The sequence below is a fragment of the Rutidosis leptorrhynchoides genome, chromosome 1, assembly GCF_046630445.1.
Source record: "Rutidosis leptorrhynchoides isolate AG116_Rl617_1_P2 chromosome 1, CSIRO_AGI_Rlap_v1, whole genome shotgun sequence".
Lineage (NCBI taxonomy): Eukaryota > Viridiplantae > Streptophyta > Magnoliopsida > Asterales > Asteraceae > Rutidosis > Rutidosis leptorrhynchoides.
In genome coordinates, this window is record NC_092333.1 from 46,016,416 (window position 1) to 46,037,031 (window position 20,616).

At 33.8% G+C, this 20,616-nt stretch overlaps 1 long non-coding RNA gene across 1 annotated transcript; it reads right to left on the minus strand.

Annotated features, from left to right (window-relative positions):
- Positions 1-16,324: 16,324 nt before the first annotated feature.
- On the minus strand, positions 16,325-17,585 carry LOC139859451 (uncharacterized). The gene is made up of 2 exons (XR_011763140.1): positions 17,290-17,585; positions 16,325-16,831 (listed from the first exon to the last, which is right to left on the minus strand). It is a non-coding gene; the product is annotated as an uncharacterized lncRNA (long non-coding RNA).
- Between the last annotated feature and the right edge of the window lie 3,031 nt (positions 17,586-20,616).

Consider the following 20,616-nt stretch of genomic DNA (forward strand, 5'->3'; position numbering starts at 1 on the left):
AACGCTATAATTTTAAAAACTATATTTGTAAAAATACAAAAATATATATAAGTAATATTATTATTATAAAAGGGGGTTTTTACCGTTTAATAACCGGTTTGTCGATTTTAAAACTTTAGTCGCAGTTAAAACCTAATGTAAAATATTAAAAATAAATACAACTTAATTTAAAGCGTAAAGTAAATAACGATAATGAAATTGCGATAAATAAAAGTGCTATAAAATAAAATTGTGATAATTAAAAAGTATGATAATTAAAAGTGCAATTAAATACAATAACAATAAATAAAAGTTCAATAATTAGAAATGCAATTAAATATGAAATAAAAGAAATTATGCTTATTTAAACTTCCGTAATCATGATGTTTGACGTGTTGATTTTAATTTATTCCCATGGGTTAATTGTCCTTTGTCCTGGATTATTTAATATGTTCGTCTGGTTTTTGTCCATAACAGTCCATCAGTCATAAATATAAAGTGCGAGTGTCCTCGTCAAATTATCCTTATATCCGAAGTCAAATATTCCAACTAATTGAGGACTTAAACTGTAACAAGGTTTTAATACTTTGTTTAATAATTACACCAGGATATCGACTACGTGTAACCCAAGGTTTTAATACTTTGTTAACAATTACGCCAAGTGTCCTTGTACATAATTTACCCTTGTTTTAATAAGTCTATTAACTATTAATCCATTCCCGTGTCCGGTTAAATGAACGATTATTCATACATATAAATATTCCATCCATCGTGTCCGATCGAGTGTATATGGTTATTTATAGGTACGTCCAATTGTAAATCTTTATATTAAATTAACAAACTATCATTTAATTAAACAAATATAAAGCCCATTAATAGCCCATAGTCTAATTTTCGCAAGTGTCGTTCTTTTGTCCAAACCCCAATTATGGTACAAAGCCCAATTACCCAATTTTAATATTTAGCCCAACATCAAGATTACTTCGGCTTAAATAAGCATAATAATAACTTAGCTACGAGACATTAATTTAACAATAAAATTAAGCATAACTTACAGTGGTTAAAAATAACGTAGCGTTACACGGACAGAATTTCGACTTACACCCTTACAACATTCGCTAACATACCTTTATTATTAGAATTAAAATTTAAATTTAAATTATAATTAATATATATATATATTTTTAGGTATGATTGAGAAGAAGAAAGATGTGTAAAATTCGTGCAGAATTCGATGGCTTTTATAGGCCCACGTTGTACTGTAGAGTTCCGCGAGTGCGGTGGTTTCCTTCACAAAAGTACCACGAGTGCAGATCTGTGGATTCCAGCTCACTCTTTGGATCCTAGCTTTGCCGACGGTTTTTAAAATATAAATATAATATATATATAATTTTAAGAATTATTTATATATTATATTATATTTATGTGCATAGTTGACTTGTAATTTTTAGTCCGTTGCGTCGAGTGTTGAGAGTTGACTTTGGTCCCGGTTCCGGATTTTCGAACGTCCTTGCGTACAATTTAATATCTTGTATTTTGCGTTTCGCATCTTGTACTCTTGTAATTTCGAGACGTTTCTCATCAATAATTGGAACTACTTTGATTGTATTTTGTACTTTTGAGCTTTTTGGTCGTTTGCGTCTTCAATTCGTCGAATCTGTCTTTTGTCTTCACCTTTTATTATATAAATGAATATCACTTGTAAATAGAACAGTTGCAACTAAAAGCTTGTCTTTCTTGAGGGATAATGCTATTAAATATATGTTCGTTTTTATCATTATCACCTTTCAACTTGTTGATTTCGGATATGTTGGAACCTGCAAGTAACATGTCATCAACATACAACAATAAGATTATGTAAGAAGACTTGAATTTCTTCAAGTAGCAACAGTGATCCGCTTCACATCTTAAGAAACCAATCTTCTTCATAAACTCGTCAAACTTCAAGTACCATTGCCGAGGTGCTTGCTTCAATCCATACAAACTTTTCTTTAGCTTACAAACCCACTTCTCTTTACCCTTTACCTCAAAGCCCTCGGGTTGCCTCATATAGATCTCTTCATCAAGGTTACCATGTAAGAATGCGGTCTTCACATCTAGTTGCTCTAGATGTAAGACCTCAGATGCAACCATAGAAAGTACCAAACGAATAGTAGTCATCTTCACTACCGGTGAAAATATCTCTTGGTAGTCAACTCCTTTCTTTTGTTGAAAGCCTTTAACCACCAACCGAGCCTTGTACCTTTTCGTGCCATCCAACTCATTCTTGATTCGATACACCCATTTACTTTGCAACGCCCTTTTATCATGAGGTAACTTCACTAGTGACCAAGTTTTATTCTTCTCAAGTGACCCCATCTCTTCTTTCATGGCAAGCTCCCATTGTATGGATTCTTTTGTCTTCCTTGCCTCAAAGTAACTTTCGGGTTCACCATTCTCGGTATAGAGCAAGTAGTTTGCTGATGGAGAATACCTAGGATTAGGTTTGGGCACTCTAGTCGAGCGTCTTAGTGTAGGAGCAATCGGAATGGTTGGACCAATTTCATTTGTGTCCTCCTCATCACTAGAACTCGCACTATATTCAGAATCATCACCACTTTCCGAACCATCCCCATCATTAGCATTTTCCGACGCCTCACCGTTCATTGGCAATTCATTATTTCCCGTACTCCCACTAGAACCTGCAAGATCATCAATAGAAACATAGTAAAAAGTAACATGACCCGGTTTGTTACTCCCCGTTTCCGGTTTGCCATAGACCGAATCTTCATCAAAAGTAACATTTTAACGACCCGTCAAAGTACACTTGACGACCATCGTTATCTTGGTTCCACAGCTTGATCATAACTCTATATGAATTTAATAAATAACCTTGCATTCTTTGTTTAAAAATGATTTCCTATAAAGGAAATCTACCAAAATATGTAAGTTTAAAAAAATCATACATTATTACTTAACCAAAAGTTGACCAAAACAAAGTCAACAACATCCACTATTAAATGTATCAAAATAGAATGCAAGTTATTGTTTAACAAAAGCTGCCATCATAAATATGCAGACTCTCTAAGCACAGCGGAAGCAATCAATCATGAACCTGAGAATAAAATATGCGAGTAACTGTCAACAAAAATGTTGAGTGAATTATAGGTTTAATATTGCAAACAATATTTAATTTAAATCATAAAAATTTATGTTTGAAAACATAAAAACTCCTTTTTGGACCATAAAATTATATGCTAGAAAACATATAATAAAACATTATTCCATTTTTCTGTGAGCCACCTGGTAACCACTTAACCATTTATTTACCCTTGCCTAACACAATAAATAATATACACCGAACAAGTGTATCTACAACAAATTACGAAGTACTAAACATTCCGATTATAAATTGCTAGCGCGACTAGCTCGAAATGGGGTTGTCAAACCCGATAGATCTATCCGTAGGATTCGCGTTCACCAGTAGAAACCAGTGATTACAGTTACCAGACTAGGGAATATTTTTGTTCAACTCACAATGAATAATTTAAACCAACTTCCACTTGTGTCCAAAATATAAATAAATTGCATGTATTCTCATCCCAAAAGATTTAAAATAGAAAAATGAGACTATAACTCACCTTAATAGCAAACGAAGTAACCACACAATATGCGAACAGCAAATGAAGTAAAGTGATCAGGAATGCTCACAACGCCGACCTATAAATAAAGCAGGTCGATATAAATAACTAACTTAGGTCAAGTCTTAGTATGATAGCTATTGTACATGTTGCAAGTAGACATAGAACAACACTAAACATGCATCGGTTTGATCGGAACAGCGTACGGACACACACTTTCTATTTTTAGAAAGTTTCTATTTTTAGCAGGTTTCCGTTTTGGGAAAGTTTCTATTTTTGGAAAGTTTCTATTTTTGAAAAGTTTCTATTTTTGGAAAGTTTCTATTTTAGGAAAGTTTCCAAATTTAGAAAGTTGCTATTTTTGGAAAGTTTATAAGTTAGGAAAGTTTCCTTAATTAGAAAGTCAACAAAAGTCAACTGAAAGTCAAAGTCAATCGAAAGTCAACTCCAAAGTCAACCTTGGTCAAATATAGTCAACATTAGTTTTTAAAGTGTAAGTTGTAATAATAATATAAGTTATAATGTTAATTAAAGTTAAATATGTATAATTATATTATAACATAAGTTTAATTAAATTAAAATGAATTATTAAAGTTAACATAAGTTTAAATGATATAATTAATATAACATAAGTATTTAATTAATTAATTAAATATTAATCATAATATAAGTATTATTAATTAATAATAAATTTTAAGTCATATCATAAGTATCACTAATTAATAATGAATTATTAATCATATCATAAGTTTCTAATTTTAATTATTAAATCATAAGTATTTAATAATTAAATTATAATTAAATAATAACTAAGCCTTATAATAATTAAATGATTAATTAATCCTTATTATAAGTCTTATTATAGTAATCTCATAATATAAGTTTAATACTTACCATAAGTATTTTTCATTGATAATAAAAGTATTATTAATCATAAGTTTAATTAAATGTTTAATTAAATCATAAGTAATTAATAAATGATATAATAAATATATATCATAAGTCTTAAATTAAATTAATTACTTTTTATATCATAAGTAATTTTATTAATAATGAAAGTCATTATTTTTATCATAAGTCATAATCAATAACCATAAGTTTTAATTAAAAGTTCATCGGGTCATAACTTGAGCCCCGGGAATCAGTTTTCGGCGAGTCTTATATATATCTTCGCCTAACCAACTCACCCGACACCTTAGTGTGCTCAAGAACACCCCAAGAATAGCAAAAAAGTCGTGACTTAGAGCCACTAATCAGTTTGGATCTTCAATCCGCTCAAAAACGTGTTTTAGTCATAACGGGTGATCTGTGGCTCGGATTTCGACGACCCGAACATGAAAGTTCATCCTATCATCAATCCTAGCACACTAGTACACCCTAAGGACTCTAAAAATGATCACAAAGTCAGAACATACCTGTACCAATTCGTTTTCACAATTTAATCTTAACAAAACACCATTTTAATCATATCTAGAGTTCCGGGAATCGAAATGACATGAATCCGGAGTCTAAAATTAATGTCTTGATGAGATGAACTCATCTAGATACTTTAATTTCACTTTTATATCAGTTACACAACCAGAAATGAATGAAAAAGCTGCTATCCCAATTCAATCAAACCGAAAACTTGCAATAACGAGTGATTTTATGCATACAATCAATAATCCAACAATATACAAGCACTATACTATCATATTAAACATCAAAATCAGTAAAATTGGATAAAAATCAAAAATTTAGGGTTAGGGTTTATACCCTATTCGAGAATCAAATGATGTAGATGTGTAGAGAAGAACGCGTAGAATCCGAATATGTGAATGATTTCTTGATCCAAGTATTAATTGATGAAGATGATGATGATTATATGTGGTGGTGGTGATGGCATCAAAGAGGAGAGGAGGAAGGAGAAGATAAAAAAAATGATTAGGTTAAAATGAAAAGAAATGAGCCAATTTTTGATCATGTAATCTAATCTTTCAAAAATGGCACAATACCCCCTCCCCTTTGATATTTTCGACTGAAATATGAAGTGTGGGCCCCACTTGTGGGTCAACTTGATAAATGAAAGAAGTCTTGTGACCCGAATGCCCGAACGAAGCCCGAAACGCGAAAACACCGCTACGCGATTGATTTTTCGGAGAGATAACAAATACGCGACGAATAAAATATATAAACACTAAATATAATCATATGACATAAAAATATCATATTTAAGATAATTTGGATTTAAAAATCCCAAAAGTCTGACCGTTGGTTTGAAAAATGAAAAGATTCGCCGGATAGAAATCCACGACACGTAGAAACGTACAACTTAAAATATGAATACAAATATTCATATAACACATAATAATTAATATATTATTATAAAAATAATAATATAGGTCATAGAAATGACGTGGCACGAATAATAATTAACGGTCGTTAAATAATTAACGGTAAAAGATAACGGAAAAAGTAGGGTCGTTACAGTACCTTCCCGTTACGGAAATTTCGTCCTGAAATTTAAGCAGGTGCAGGGGTTGACTCGGCATCTGGGAACAAATGCGGGTACTTCTGCTTCATCTATTCTTCACGCTCCCAAGTGAACTCGGGACCGCGTCTGGCGTTCCATCTAACTCGAACAATAGGAATTCTACTCTGTTTGAGAGTCTTAACCTCCCGATCCATAATTTCAACAGGTTCCTCAATAAAATGGAGTTGTTTATCAACATGAAGTTCATCAAGAAGAATGGCTTCATTGGCCTCGGCCAAACACTCCTTCAGATTCGATACATCAAAAACGTTATGAAAAATGCTAAGCTCTTGTGGCAATTTCAAACGATAAGCCACGGGTCCAATTCTTTCGATAATCTCAGACGGTCCAACAAATCGAGGATTCAACTTTCCTCTCTTACCAAATTGTACCACACTCTTCCAGAGTGATACCTTTAACATGACAAGATCACCAACTTGAAATTCTAAATTTTTTCTTCTAACCTCGGCATAACTCTTTTGCCGACTCCTGGCGATTCTTAACCTTCCTTTGATCTATACGATCTTCTCGGTAGTCTCATGAATAATTTCTGGACCTGTGAATTGAGCATCCCCAACCTCATTCCAACAGATAGGAGACCTACACTTTCTACCATACAGAGCATTAAACGGTGCGGCTTTAATACTTGCATGATAACTGTTGTTATAAGAAAATTCAGCTAGCGGCAAATATCTATCCCACCCATTACCAAGATCAATAACACACGCTCACAACATGTCTTCTAATGTTTGAATGGTCCTTTCACTCTGACCATCCGTCTGCGGATGATAAGCAGTGCTCATATCTAACTTGGTTCCCAAAGCTTCCTGTAAGGATCGCCAAAACCTCGATACAAATTGGCTGTTTCTGTCTGAAATAATAGATACAGGAACACCATGCCTAGAAACAATCTCCTTCAAATACAAACGAGTAAGCTTCTCTATCGAATCCGTTTCCATAATCGGCAAAAAGTGAGCTGACTTAGTGAGTCGGTCAACAATCACCCCAAATGGTATCATAACCACCCACAACTCTCGGTAATTTCGCAATAAGTCCATCGTAATACCTTCTCAATTCCACTCGGGAATCTTAGGTTGCACCAAAAGTCCAGACGGTTTTTGATGTTCAGCCTTAACCTTGGCACAGGTCAAACACTTAGCCACATACGTAGCCACGTCAGCTTTCATATTAGACCACCAATACAGCTCCTTAAGATCATGATACATCTTTCCTGAACCAGGATGAATAGAGTACCTAGATTTATGAGCCTCATCTAAAATAAGTTTTCGCAGATCACCAAACTTCGGAACCCAAAGGCGTCCCGTAAAATACCGAGTACCATCGGTTAGTACCTCTAACTGTTTACTCAAGCCTCGAACCTTCCCGTTACAAAATACTCCTCCTTCAAGGCTTCTTGTTGTGCCTCAAGAATCTGCCTTGCGAGGTTTGTTCGAATTGTCATATTCCATGCTCTAAACCTGCGAGGTTCAGCCCTTTCTTTACGACTTAACGCATCGGCCACAATGTTGGCCTTTCTCGGATGATATAAAAGTTCACAATCATAATCATTCAACGTCTCAATCCATCTTCGTTGCCTCATATTCAACTGTTTCTAATCAAGGATATGTTGAAGACTTTTGTGATCAGTGTGCACAGTACTTTTGACCCCATATAAGTAATGTCTCCAATTCTTGAGTGCGAACACAACAGCTCCTAATTCTACATCATGGGTTGTATAATTCTGTTCATAAATCTTCAACTGACGTGACGCGTAAACAATGACTTTCTTTCGTTGCATCAAAACACAACCAAAGTCTTGACACGGAGCATCACAATAGTTAACAAGATCATCACTACCCTCAGGTAGTGATAATATCAGTGCAGAAGTTAACTTCTTCTTCAGAGTTTAGAAAGCAGACTCTTGTTCACTCTTCCGCTCGTACTTCTTCCCCTTATGTGTTAAAGGAGTCAGAGGTTTCGCTACTCGTGAAAAATCTTGAATGAACCTTCTATAATAGCCTGCTAATCCTAGAAACTGTCAAATTTGAGTAGGAGTTTTCGGAAATTTCCCATTTCCCAATTGCCTCAATCTTAGCAGGATCAACTTGAATTCCCTGTTTAATAACAACGTGCCCAAGGAATTGAACTTCTTTCAACCAGAACGCACATTTAGAAAAATTCAGCATACATCTCTTCTTTCTTAACAAATCAAGCACTTATCTTCGTGCTCTTGATCACTTCTTGGAATAGATAAGGATACCATCGATGAAAAACGTTAAAGAATTTATCCAGATATGAGTTACACACACGGTTCATGAGGTCCATGAACACAGCTGGTGTGTTAGTCAATCCGGACGGCATAATAAGAAATTCGCAGTGACCATAACGGGTACGAAAAGCGGTTTTTGGAATATCAGTTTCTTTAGTCCGCAGTTGGTGATAACCGGAATGAAGGTCAATCTTAGAATAAACGGACGAACCTTGAAGTTGATCGAACAGATCATCAATTCTCGGAAGAGGGTAACGGTCCTTAACTGTAAGCTTATTTAACTCGCGATAATCAATACACCATTGGAACGAACCACCTTTCTTCTTAACAAACAAAACAGGAGCTCCCCAAGGGGACGAACTAGGACGAATGAAATGTAGTTGCAACAATGAAGGAAGAAATATATGGAGTAGTCACATCGGTGGCATAGGTATTTAAGGCAATTCTCTCAAAGGAGATAATGAGGATCATGGACTTCAAAGAAAATTTTCATTACATTTCCGATAGGAAGACGTACGAAAGGTGTGATATTTCAACGAGAGTGAACTTCCTTGTACAAAGAGCGAGGAAATCTAGGATTCATCCATATTCTTAAATTTATGTGCGGATGAAAAGAACGCCAATCATGGGTTATAAATAATGGTCGACTCCAGGTGAGATGAATCTCCAAAAATAATTTCGTGTACCTCAAAGTATTGAATCCTAGGATTGATGTTTACGAGGGTGTTGCGGTTAACAACGAATTTTGAGAGTAGAAACTCCTCAAACGGTCTAGTGTAATATATATCCATGATACCCACTATACAACAGTTGGGGTAGAAATCCACCTAGCGCATTTTCTACAATAGGGTGACCACCGAGTGTACCCCAGAAAATTGATTTATCGATCCGCATTTCGGCCATGTCCAACCATAAGAGGGAAAATTTTATGAGCGCAAAGACTTTCCAACAAATTTTATAAACCGGCATCCAAAGTGGCGTAAGAGTTTCTATCAATGAACTTAATGGTAAGTTTCATCCTTAAACGGAGGATGAGAAGAACTGTGATCCAGACACTCTGTAGGGTAATGCGAAAAGTTGATAAAATTAATCAAAGGAGTTTTGAAAAAACTTTAAACGTTTGTTGTGACAACATAAACGGAACGAAGTTCTTAGTAATTTAGAAGTATGTACAATGTGTACCATTTTATATAAAATAATTTGACTTAATTAAACAACTCAATAAAGGTGTGGTTTTAAAATAATTTTGAAGGTATGATTTAGTGTATACTAGCAAAAATAGGTAAGGGTAAATTTATTCATTTGAATCCATACGTACATATATGATTTTATAAATTGTATACATGATAAAATATTTCATTACTTCTATTCACCCATAAATCCGTGAGAACCACCCAATTAAACAAATGTGTAAAACTTTCGATGATAAACAGAGTATCTGTATTTCAGAGGTTACAAGTTGAAGTAAGATCGTGAAAGATCGAGTAAATGACTTGAATCGTCGTGCGACATTTAACCAACTAATGTTACGAGGTCATGAAAACCAATGAGTTAAATGTTATTTTGACTATTATCAGGACAGAAGTCCTTGGGCCAAAACTGTTCCCGAGCGAAGCTGTTGCTAACAAGCGAGTTATGAAGGATAGAGCATGAGATAGATAATCTGGTTAAAACGAGCTTCTCGTATATCAACAAATGAGATAATGAATATTTTCCCTACCCATGTAATATATCGGAATTTCTAAATGAGTAGTGTAAAAATTTTCTTTGACTCGCTTTCTATTCCTCATGTCACAATATTGGGACTTCTTTATGAATTAACATAATATAATCACGTTGGCCTGACGTCATTATATTTCACTAATTCATAGTTCCATTCCAATAGCACTACATGAGGTCAGGACACGCGATCAACCTCAGATTTCCACCTAATTTCTCTAAAACAATTTCTTAAACAATGTGTTAAGGATAGCACAAGAGACAAAACATCATAAGTAACGAAAAGGAGTAACGATGACATAGAAATGTCTTCGAAGTACCAAAAATATCTAAAAGTCAGGAATGATGTCTTCCGGTCCAAAAACTAAAGCACAACGGCACAACGGCACAAAGGCACGTAATATAACAAGAATGTTATATACCTAAACATAATAGCTGACATTGAAATGTCGAGCATTTAGAAGTCAAGAATGATATTTCGCATAATATAACTCAAACGTTATATACATAACCATAATAGATGACATAGAAATGTCGAGAATTTCAGAAGTCAAGAATGACATCCCTCGGTTTCACTAACCGACGTGTTCTTATAAAAGATAAACTCGCATGAGTCGGAGGATACATTTAAATCAGAATGGAAGTTCCTCCCGAATTCAGAACATATGAAGGAGATGTATGTATATGAAAACTATATACATACCAATATGATACAAATAATCACATATAATAATATATTATAGGCCGGGCTGTAGACTAGACTCACTAATGCACCCTATTGACTCGGGTAACGACATCAATGCAGCCTAATTCCCTACAACCAATGCTCTGATACCAACTTTAACGACCCGTCAAAGTACACTTGACGACCATCATTATCTTGGTTCCACAGCTTGATCATAACTCTATATAAATTTAATAAATAACCTTGCATTCTTTGTTTAAAAATGATTTCCTATAAAGGAAATCTACCAAAATATGTAAGTTTAGAAAAATCATACATTATTACTTAACCAAAAGTTGACCAAAACAAAGTCAACAACATCCACTATTAAATGTATCAAAATAGAATGCAAGTTATTGTTTAACAAAAGCTGCCATCATAAATATGCAGACTCTCTAAGCACAGCGGAAGCAATCAATCATGAACCTGAGAATAAAACATGCGAGTAACTGTCAAAAAAAATGTTGAGTGAATTATAAGTTTAATATTGCAAACAATATTTAATTTAAATCATAAAAATTTATGTTTGAAAACATAAAAACTCCTTTTTGGACCATAAAATTATATGCTAGAAAACATATAATAAAACATTATTCCATTTTTCCGTGAGCCACCTGGTAACCACTTAACCATTTATTTACCCTTGCCAAACACAATAAATAATATACACCGAACAAGTGTATCTACAACAAATTACGAAGTACTAAACATTCCGATTATAAATTGCTAGCGCGACTAGCTCGAAATGGGGTTGTCAAACCCGATAGATCTATCCGTAGGATTCGCGTTCACTAGTAGAAACCAGTGATTACAGTTACCAGACTAGGGAATATTATTGTTCAACTCACAATGAATAATTTAAACCAACTTCCACTTGTGTCCAAAATATAAATAAATTGCATGTATTCTCATCCCAAAAGATTTAAAATAGAAAAATGAGACTATAACTCACCTTAATAGCAAACGAAGTAACCACACAATATGCGAACAGCAAATGAAGTAAAGTGATCAGGAATGATCACAACGCCGACCTATAAATAAAGCAGGTCGATATAAATAACTAACTTAGGTCAAGTCTTAGTATGATAGCTATTGTACATGTTGCAAGTAGACATAGAACAACACTCAACATGCATCGGTTTGATCGGAACAGCGTACGGACACACACTTTCTATTTTTAGAAAGTTTCTATTTTTAGCAGGTTTCCATTTTGGGAAAGTTTCTATTTTTGAAAAGTTTCTATTTTTGAAAAGTTTCTATTTTTGGAAAGTTTCTATTTTAGGAAAGTTTCCAAATTTAGAAAGTTGCTATTTTTGAAAAGTTTATAAGTTAGGAAAGTTTCCTTAATTAGAAAGTCAACAAAAGTCAACTGAAAGTCAAAGTCAACCGAAAGTCAACTCAAAAGTCAACCTTGGTCAAACATAGTCAACATTAGTTTTTAAAGTGTAAGTTGTAATAATAATATAAGTTATAATGTTAATTAAAGTTAAATATGTATAATTATGTTATAACATAAGTTTAATTAAATTAAAATGAATTATTAAAGTTAACATAAGTTTAAATGATATAATTAATATAACATAAGTATTTAATTAATTAATTAAATATTAATCATAATATAAGTATTATTAATTAATAATAAATTTTAAGTCATATCATAAGTATCACTAATTAATAATGAATTATTAATCATATCATAAGTTTCTAATCTTAATTATTAAATCATAAGTATTTAATAATTAAATTATAATTAAATAATAACTAAGCCTTATAATAATTAAATAATTAATTAATCCTTATTATAAGTCTTATTATAATAATCTCATAATATAAGTTTAATACTTACCATAAGTATTTTTCATTGAAAATAAAAGTATTATTAATCATAAGTTTAATTAAATGTTTAATTAAATCATAAGTAATTAATAAATGATATAATAAATATATATCATAAGTCTTAAATTAAATTAATTACTTTTTATATCATAAGTAATTTTATTAATAATGAAAGTCATTATTTTTATCATAAGTCATAATCAATAACCATAAGTTTTAATTAAAAGTTCATCGGGTCATAACTTGAGCCCCGGGAATCAGTTTTCGGCGAGTCTTATATATATCTTCGCCTAACCAACTCACCCGACACCTTAGTGTGCTCAAGAACACCCCAAGAATAGCAAAAAAGTCGTGACTTAGAGCCACTAATCAGTTTGGATCTTCAATCCGCTCAAAAACGTGTTTTAGTCATAACGGGTGATCTGTGGCTCGGATTTCGACGACCCGAACATGAAAGTTCATCCTATCATCAATCCTAGCACACTAGTACACCCTAAGGACTCTAAAAATGATCACAAAGTCAGAACATACCTGTACCAATTCGTTTTCACAATTTAATCTTAACAAAACACCATTTTAATCATATCTAGAGTTCCGGGAATCGAAATGACATGAATCCGGAGTCTAAAATTAATGTCTTGATAAGATGAACTCATATAGATACTTTAATTTCACTTTTATATCAGTTACACAACCAGAAATGAACGAAAAAGCTGCTATCCCAATTCAATCAAACCGAAAACTTGCAATAACGAGTGATTCTATGCATACAATCAATAATCCAACAACATACAAGCACTATACTATCATATTAAACATCAAAATCAGTAAAATTGGATAAAAATCAAAAATTTAGGGTTAGGGTTTATACCCTAATCGAGAATCAAATGATGTAGATGTGTAAAGAAGAACGCGTAGAATCCGAATATGTGAATGATTTCTTGATCCAAGTATTAATTGATGAAGATGATGATGATTGTATGTGGTGGTGGTGACGGCATCAAAGAGGAGAGGAGGAAGGAGAAGAGAAAAAAAATGATTAGGTTAAAATGAAAAGAAATGAGCCAATTTTTGATCATGTAATCTAATCTTTCAAAAATGGCACAATACCCCCCCTCCCCTTTGATATTTTCGGCTGAAATATGAAGGGTGGGCCCCACTTGTGGGCCAACTTGATAAATGAAAGAAGTCTTGTGACCCGAATGCCTGAACGAAGCCCGAAACGCGAAAACACCGCTACGCGATTGATTTTTCGGAGAGATAACAAATACGCGACGAATAAAATATATAAGCACTATATATAATCATATGACATCAAAATATCATATTTAAGATAATTTGGATTTAAAAATCCCAAAAGTCTGACCGTTGGTTTGAAAAACGAAAAGATTCGGATAGAAATCCACGACACGTAGAAACGTACAACTTAAAATATGAATACAAATATTCATATAACACATAATAATTAATATATTATTATAAAAATAATAATATAGGTCATAGAAATGACGTGGCACGAATAATAATTAACGGTCGTTAAATAATTAACGGTAAAAGATAACGGAAAAAGTAGGATCGTTACAAACATCGCGAGAACGAATTACTTTTCTAGCCTCGTTATCCCAACAACGATAGCCCATTTTATCCGACCCATAGCCTACGAAAATACACTTCTTTGAGTTAGCTTCAAGCTTGTCTCTATCCGCATCTTTGGTCTTTACATATGCATTACACCCAAAGATCCTAAGGTGACCATAACTCACCTTCTTACCTTACCATTCTTCCTCTGGAATTCGGAAACCCAACGGTGTTGAGGGTCCCCTGTTAATCAAATAAGCCGCCGTATTAACCGCATCTGCCCAAAACATCTTAGGCAAACCGGCATGTAGTCTCATACTCTTAGCCCTTTCATTTAACGTACGATTCATACGTTCGGCGACCCCATTGTGTTGCGGTGTCTCCGGTATCGTTTTCAACATTCTAATACCGAGCTTTGAACAATGGTCTTTAAACTCAAGACTACCATATTCTCCTCCATTATCTGACTTCAAGCACTTGACCTTCAAGTTAGTCTCATTTTCTACCATAGCTTTCCACTTCACAAATTTATTAAACACATCAGATTTAGCTTTAAGAAAATAAACCCATACCTTTCGAGTGGAGTCGTCAATGAAGGTGACATAATAGCGAGAACCTCCATGTGATTCTACATTGGTTGGACCAAACACATCCGTATGAACGAGCTCCAATTTTTCCAAATTAAGTGCATTCCCTGATTTTTCAAAAGTCACCTTCTTTTGCTTCCCATATACACATGGTTCGCAAAACTCAAGTTCTACCTTTTTCAAATCCGGAATTCTCCCACTCGAAACAAGCATCTTCATACCCTTCTCACTCATATGCCCGAGTCTTCGGTGTCATAGAGTTGATTCGGACTCAACATTAACTGTAGCAACCACCGTGTCTTCATCAAACACTTCAACCATATAAAGAGTTCCCCTTTTATGTCCACGAGCCACGACACAACTACCCTTAACCACCTTCCATTGGCAGTTTTCAAAAGTAACCGCGTTACCTTCATCATCTAATTGACCAACCGAAATAAGTTTCCTTTTTAATTTAGGAATTTACCTTACGTTTTTCAAGGTCCAATTAGAGCCAAGAGTAGTTTTCAATACAACATCTCCAATGCCCTCTATATTGAGTTGTTTGTCGCCCGCCAATCTCACCTTGCCTTGATATGGACGAAAATTCTTCATCATGCTTTTGACATGAGTAACATGAAACGAAGCTCCCGAATCCAAAATCCAAGACTCCATAGAATTTTCAACACTACATAAAAGTGCATCATCACTTTCTTCCTCGGTCAAGTTCACACCTTTCGCCGGACCATTTTTACAATTCCTTTGAAAGTGTCCTTTTTGATTGCAACCCCAACAAACAACTTCACTTCTATCTTTCGATGGATACCTCTTCTTAGACTTCTTTCTACCCTTCTTCTCACCGCGATCAAATTTCCTACCACGGTTGTCGGTACTTAACAAAGAACCGGATGTCGATTCCCCCGAGTTTCTCCTACGAGTATCTTCACCAAGAATCAAATCCCTTATTCCTTCAAACGCTAGCTTAATAGTTCCCGTAGAGCTACTAACCGCGGTAACCGTACCCGACCAACTTTCCGGTAATGATGAAAGAGCTACTAACAACTTCGTGGAAGCTTCGTGTGAGTTTCCTGGAATCTTTCCTCTAATTGTTTAAACTTCTCTATATCTCCAACAGAACTCATGTGAAGCACACCAAGTATCTGAAAGAAATTAAGGTGTGCAAACTTGTTATTATCTGAATAATTGCTTGAATTAGTACCAAAAAACATTATCTAACAACACTACAATTCTTGACTTTTAGGTTCCATCTAACCATTTCAATTATTGGTCTAACCATCGTTTTCCCCCCAAATAACTGGATATAAAACAGATAAGAAGTCTCAGTTAAACTCCAATATTTACAGAGCGTTGACGAGCTCTATATGTTGGCTCTATCGGAGAGTGGTGATATGGGTCTTAACATACAAGGCTTGAAATTCAAATCTTGTATTGATAACATCTATGAACATACAACAATATGAACTAATACTGCAAGAAAAAAAAATCATTGATCACTTATCATGATAAACACCACGTTTCATTTGAACAACTCCAAGTTGTTACATATTCAATACCTTATTGTTACGGATTACATAAAGCGGCAACACAGATTGCTACGGCAACACAAATTTTGTACAATATTCATTTCCAAAACTTGTTCATCAACAAGGTCTTCAAACGTGTCTATATTATAGTTTCATCATTTTCTTAATCGTGTGTTTACGGATCCATGTACATCGAATGATTCCAATATCTTTTTGCCATTTTTGAAAGATCTAACTATTTACCAACTTACCTACACATGTTCCAGCCATAAGCGACTTTCCTCGAGAAATATATCTATTATATGTCACGATAACTATCAAAACATAGCTGACTCTATCACGAAGCGTATGATCCTGTTAGAATATTTTTCTTTTGGTAGCCTTGTTTAGCTTTTTTTCGGATGACGGTTAGAGCCAAAATGGCATTCTCAATGTTCTTGTAAACTAGAGTCGTAATGCTTACATCCATATGCGATTGAAATTCCTAATGATGTAAATCCAATTAGTACGAAATCTTTTCCATTATTCTCCAATTCGAATAGTCCATTGTTATTAAGAAACCTCATAACAAAGAAATCTTGTGCTGTTATTTTAAATGAAACTAATTTCCAATTTTCATTTTTAAATAAAAATCAAAAAATCTTCTTATATCTCATTTTTCAGACCTAATAACCTTAATAAACTTAGCATATTTCCCACACCACCAGTTGAATCCACCACCAACCATAGCCATTATTTTAGCATATAGTTTCGGAAAATGGGAGGTTCTGTATATGATACGTTGGGTCTGGAAAAGATACTCAAGAGTTGTTGATTAGGATTTTCAAAATAAATAAAAAGGAAAAATAATTGTCCATTTGAAAATGAATGCGAAAGATTTCTATGTTATTGAGTTTGGTAACGACAGCGGATTATTCGAAGCGAAAGATGGTGAAAAAGTACCTGTAAAATTGAATCCGCGTCATTAGCAATTTCGATCTCTCATGTGGTGGATGCAGGCAAATTGATTCTCATACGAGAGCTTTGGTAATGCCATATTAGTTATAAGACGTCACCCGAAAAGCAACCTAAGCAAGGTTGCAAAAGAAAAATATTCCAACACTATCATACTTTTCGCGATAGTCGGCTAAGTGTAGTCTATAACTGGAGCATGGGTAGGTAAATTGGTAAACATGTGGCGAAAGCTTTCAAAAATGTCAAAAGGATACAAGAATCATCCGACGTACAGGGATCCAAAAACACGAGATGAAGAAGATGATAATATTATTTGAAATCATAAAACAAACATGTTTAAGGACTTCGTTGATGACGAATATGAACAAGTTTTGGAATCAGAACAAGCTAAGGAAATTAAAGCTCAAAATCGTTATCGCATATTGAGAGAAGTGGCAATCTGGATCGTCGATTTATGTAAACCGTATTAATCGGGTATTGAATATTTTTTGAATATGTACAAAATTAGTCATAACTAGGTTGCGGGTCCACGCGTTGCTGCAATTTGTGTTGAACAATGAGAGTTGAACATTTTTACCTTACATATATAATACGTTGTTCCTGACTACATGTTTTCAAAAGGGTAACTGGAGTACATATTGCCACATATGTCTTGTGTTACTACATAGAAATACAAAAGGATAGTATATTGCTAAATGATTACAAAAACGGTACTACATAATATAGCACATTGTACTCAAAAAGATGACTGGTTCACTCTTTTTTCTTCTTGAATTGGTGTTCCTGTGTATATGTGTATCTGCAGAGGTATGTGTATGTGAGTTATTTTTTCAAGTCTTCATTTAAAAGGTGCTGTTGAAAATTACCTGGATCGTTAAAGTGCCACTGTGTTTGTAGGATATGTTGTTACATAATCCTATTGCGATGGCGTGAAACCTATTGCGATAGTGTGAAACTGCTGGAGCCTTCACTTTCGCGGGCTTCATGCTTCTTTTACGGTTTGTAGTTTAAACATTCAAACCACTTGACCAGGTTCACAAAACTTCAGCTACAAAAGCAGCAGAAGAATTAATTTCTGCCATTTAATTTAGTGTAATATTAGGTGCAAATAAAAAACACTTACTAAACAAACAATAATGTCCACATTATTTATAAACATAACTGATGATAATAGAAAATCAATTATCCATAGTTATTTCAAATTTAACAGCTAAGCAGCCTTATGTGCAGTAAAATTTCTACTTTATGCAAAACATATTATAGAAAAACAATATGTACCACTAAAAACATTACAAATGACAATGTTATTAATGTTCTAATATTAGACTAATTTAGCTACACAACCGTTGAACTTTTGCTAGCAACAATCTAATATATGTGTGCCCAGACATTATAATAACGAATTCTTTTTCATTAAAGATAACAAAAAAATGTGATTACTAATACAAATATATGCACACGACTTACCTAATTTTTCTTTCATATGTTGATGAATTTTTTTTATCAGTATCAATAGTTTCATTGATATGTGCATCCTCCTTTTATTACATAATCTGCAAATATATCAACTTAATTATTTGTCAAAATTTAAATGGATTATAAATAATACATACTCCATCATAGCAAAGTTATAAAAAGAACATTTTTCATGAAAGAAATTTACATGTTCTTCCAATTTTGCAATATTTGCAGAGAAAATAAGTTTTGAAACAAAAATATCAACCACCCGAAAGCCAACTTTCTCGATGGTTTTAATACCTCTCCTAGATACATAAATTGTAATATGTCAAAGTAACAAATGAAACAGTTGCATCACTTAATATTTAACAAATTTAACCACAATCGTAGTGTTAAGCTCACAGATTAACCGATGACGATACAGTTCAAACTAATTTCACATAGATATAAGATCAATCTACAATTATGTACTGACTACGTAATTATTAAAAATTGCATTATAAGCATCAAGTTATTACCTTTCCTGAAAATAAAATAATTCTCCAGGAATAGCAACTGCAATGTCAAGCTGAAAGATGCAGCTACAACCTGCTTTGGACAATGGATGATGAAGTCAAGTGCTGACCAGGAAAGGATGTAGTAACAGGTCCAACATCAGTGCAAATAACTCCCATCGTTACATACATTAGATCGTCATGGCTGCAACTCGTAAGTTGCCATGCCAAGATATGATCCGATTAATTCCCATTGCAAGGCTCAATTTATAAGTTTTTGTTATCACATCCTCGCATTTAAGATGCGTCACCATAGTCCTGCAAACATACAACGCATATCATTTTAACAATATGGATCAGGTTGAAATCTATTCGAAACAACTTTTAAAACACCTTCGGACTGAAATGTACTTCCTTGCAGACCACTTAGAATGCAGACTGATAGAGATCAACCCATCACTTCTTTAACCCAACCCATCATCATCAAGCCAAGCCCAAGACTGATCAAGCCCAACCTAATGAACAAAGGAAGCATGTGGGGAAACATTAGATGAACGGCTCAGATCATAGAAGTTAGTTATAAATAGGAAGGGTCATGTTAGTGGAGAATCATTCTAGAAGATTTATTTTGTGTAATTCGGTCACTAGACTTGGGCAGGAAGATTTCCATTGATTGGATCTTCTCTGATTTTAGGCAGAGAGAAATCATCATATGTGATTATCCTCTGAATCTATTACTGTTATTTAATATTTCAGTTTATCAATAATAATCATTATCCTTTATTTTGTTGTAATTTGTCTTCTTCATTAATCACTTCTTATCACACACACTATATCACATTACTTTGACACACCAACTATTATAAACTAAATTGTGTACTAAGACTTCACACAAAAAATGGAAAACAATGATTGTTTCAAGTCAGCCAAACCACACCCACCATATTTCGATGCATACCGAATTATTAGCAATTTTGAGGTGTCATACTACCAGCCCAACCGACCCATTTCAGTACTGCTACTGTGCTACACATAAAAGAACATATACAATCCGACATCTGCATTAAACAACATGTAAAAAACAGTTATTGTTTATTGTCCGACGACAACAAATATGGAAAATCACAGTAATACCGTTGGCATTTTGTTGGCTATTTACATTATTAATTTAAAAATGCCTACAGTGAGCTAATGTCATACTAATCATCCACTCATGTAACACAAAGGAATATATGTTGTTTAACTAACCAAAACACGATGTAATTTAGTACCAAACTTATGTAGTTCTATTGTATTAGTTAACGCTTAAAATCAAAATATCATGCACCTGAACATAACAACTGTTATAGTTTTCACGCCAATC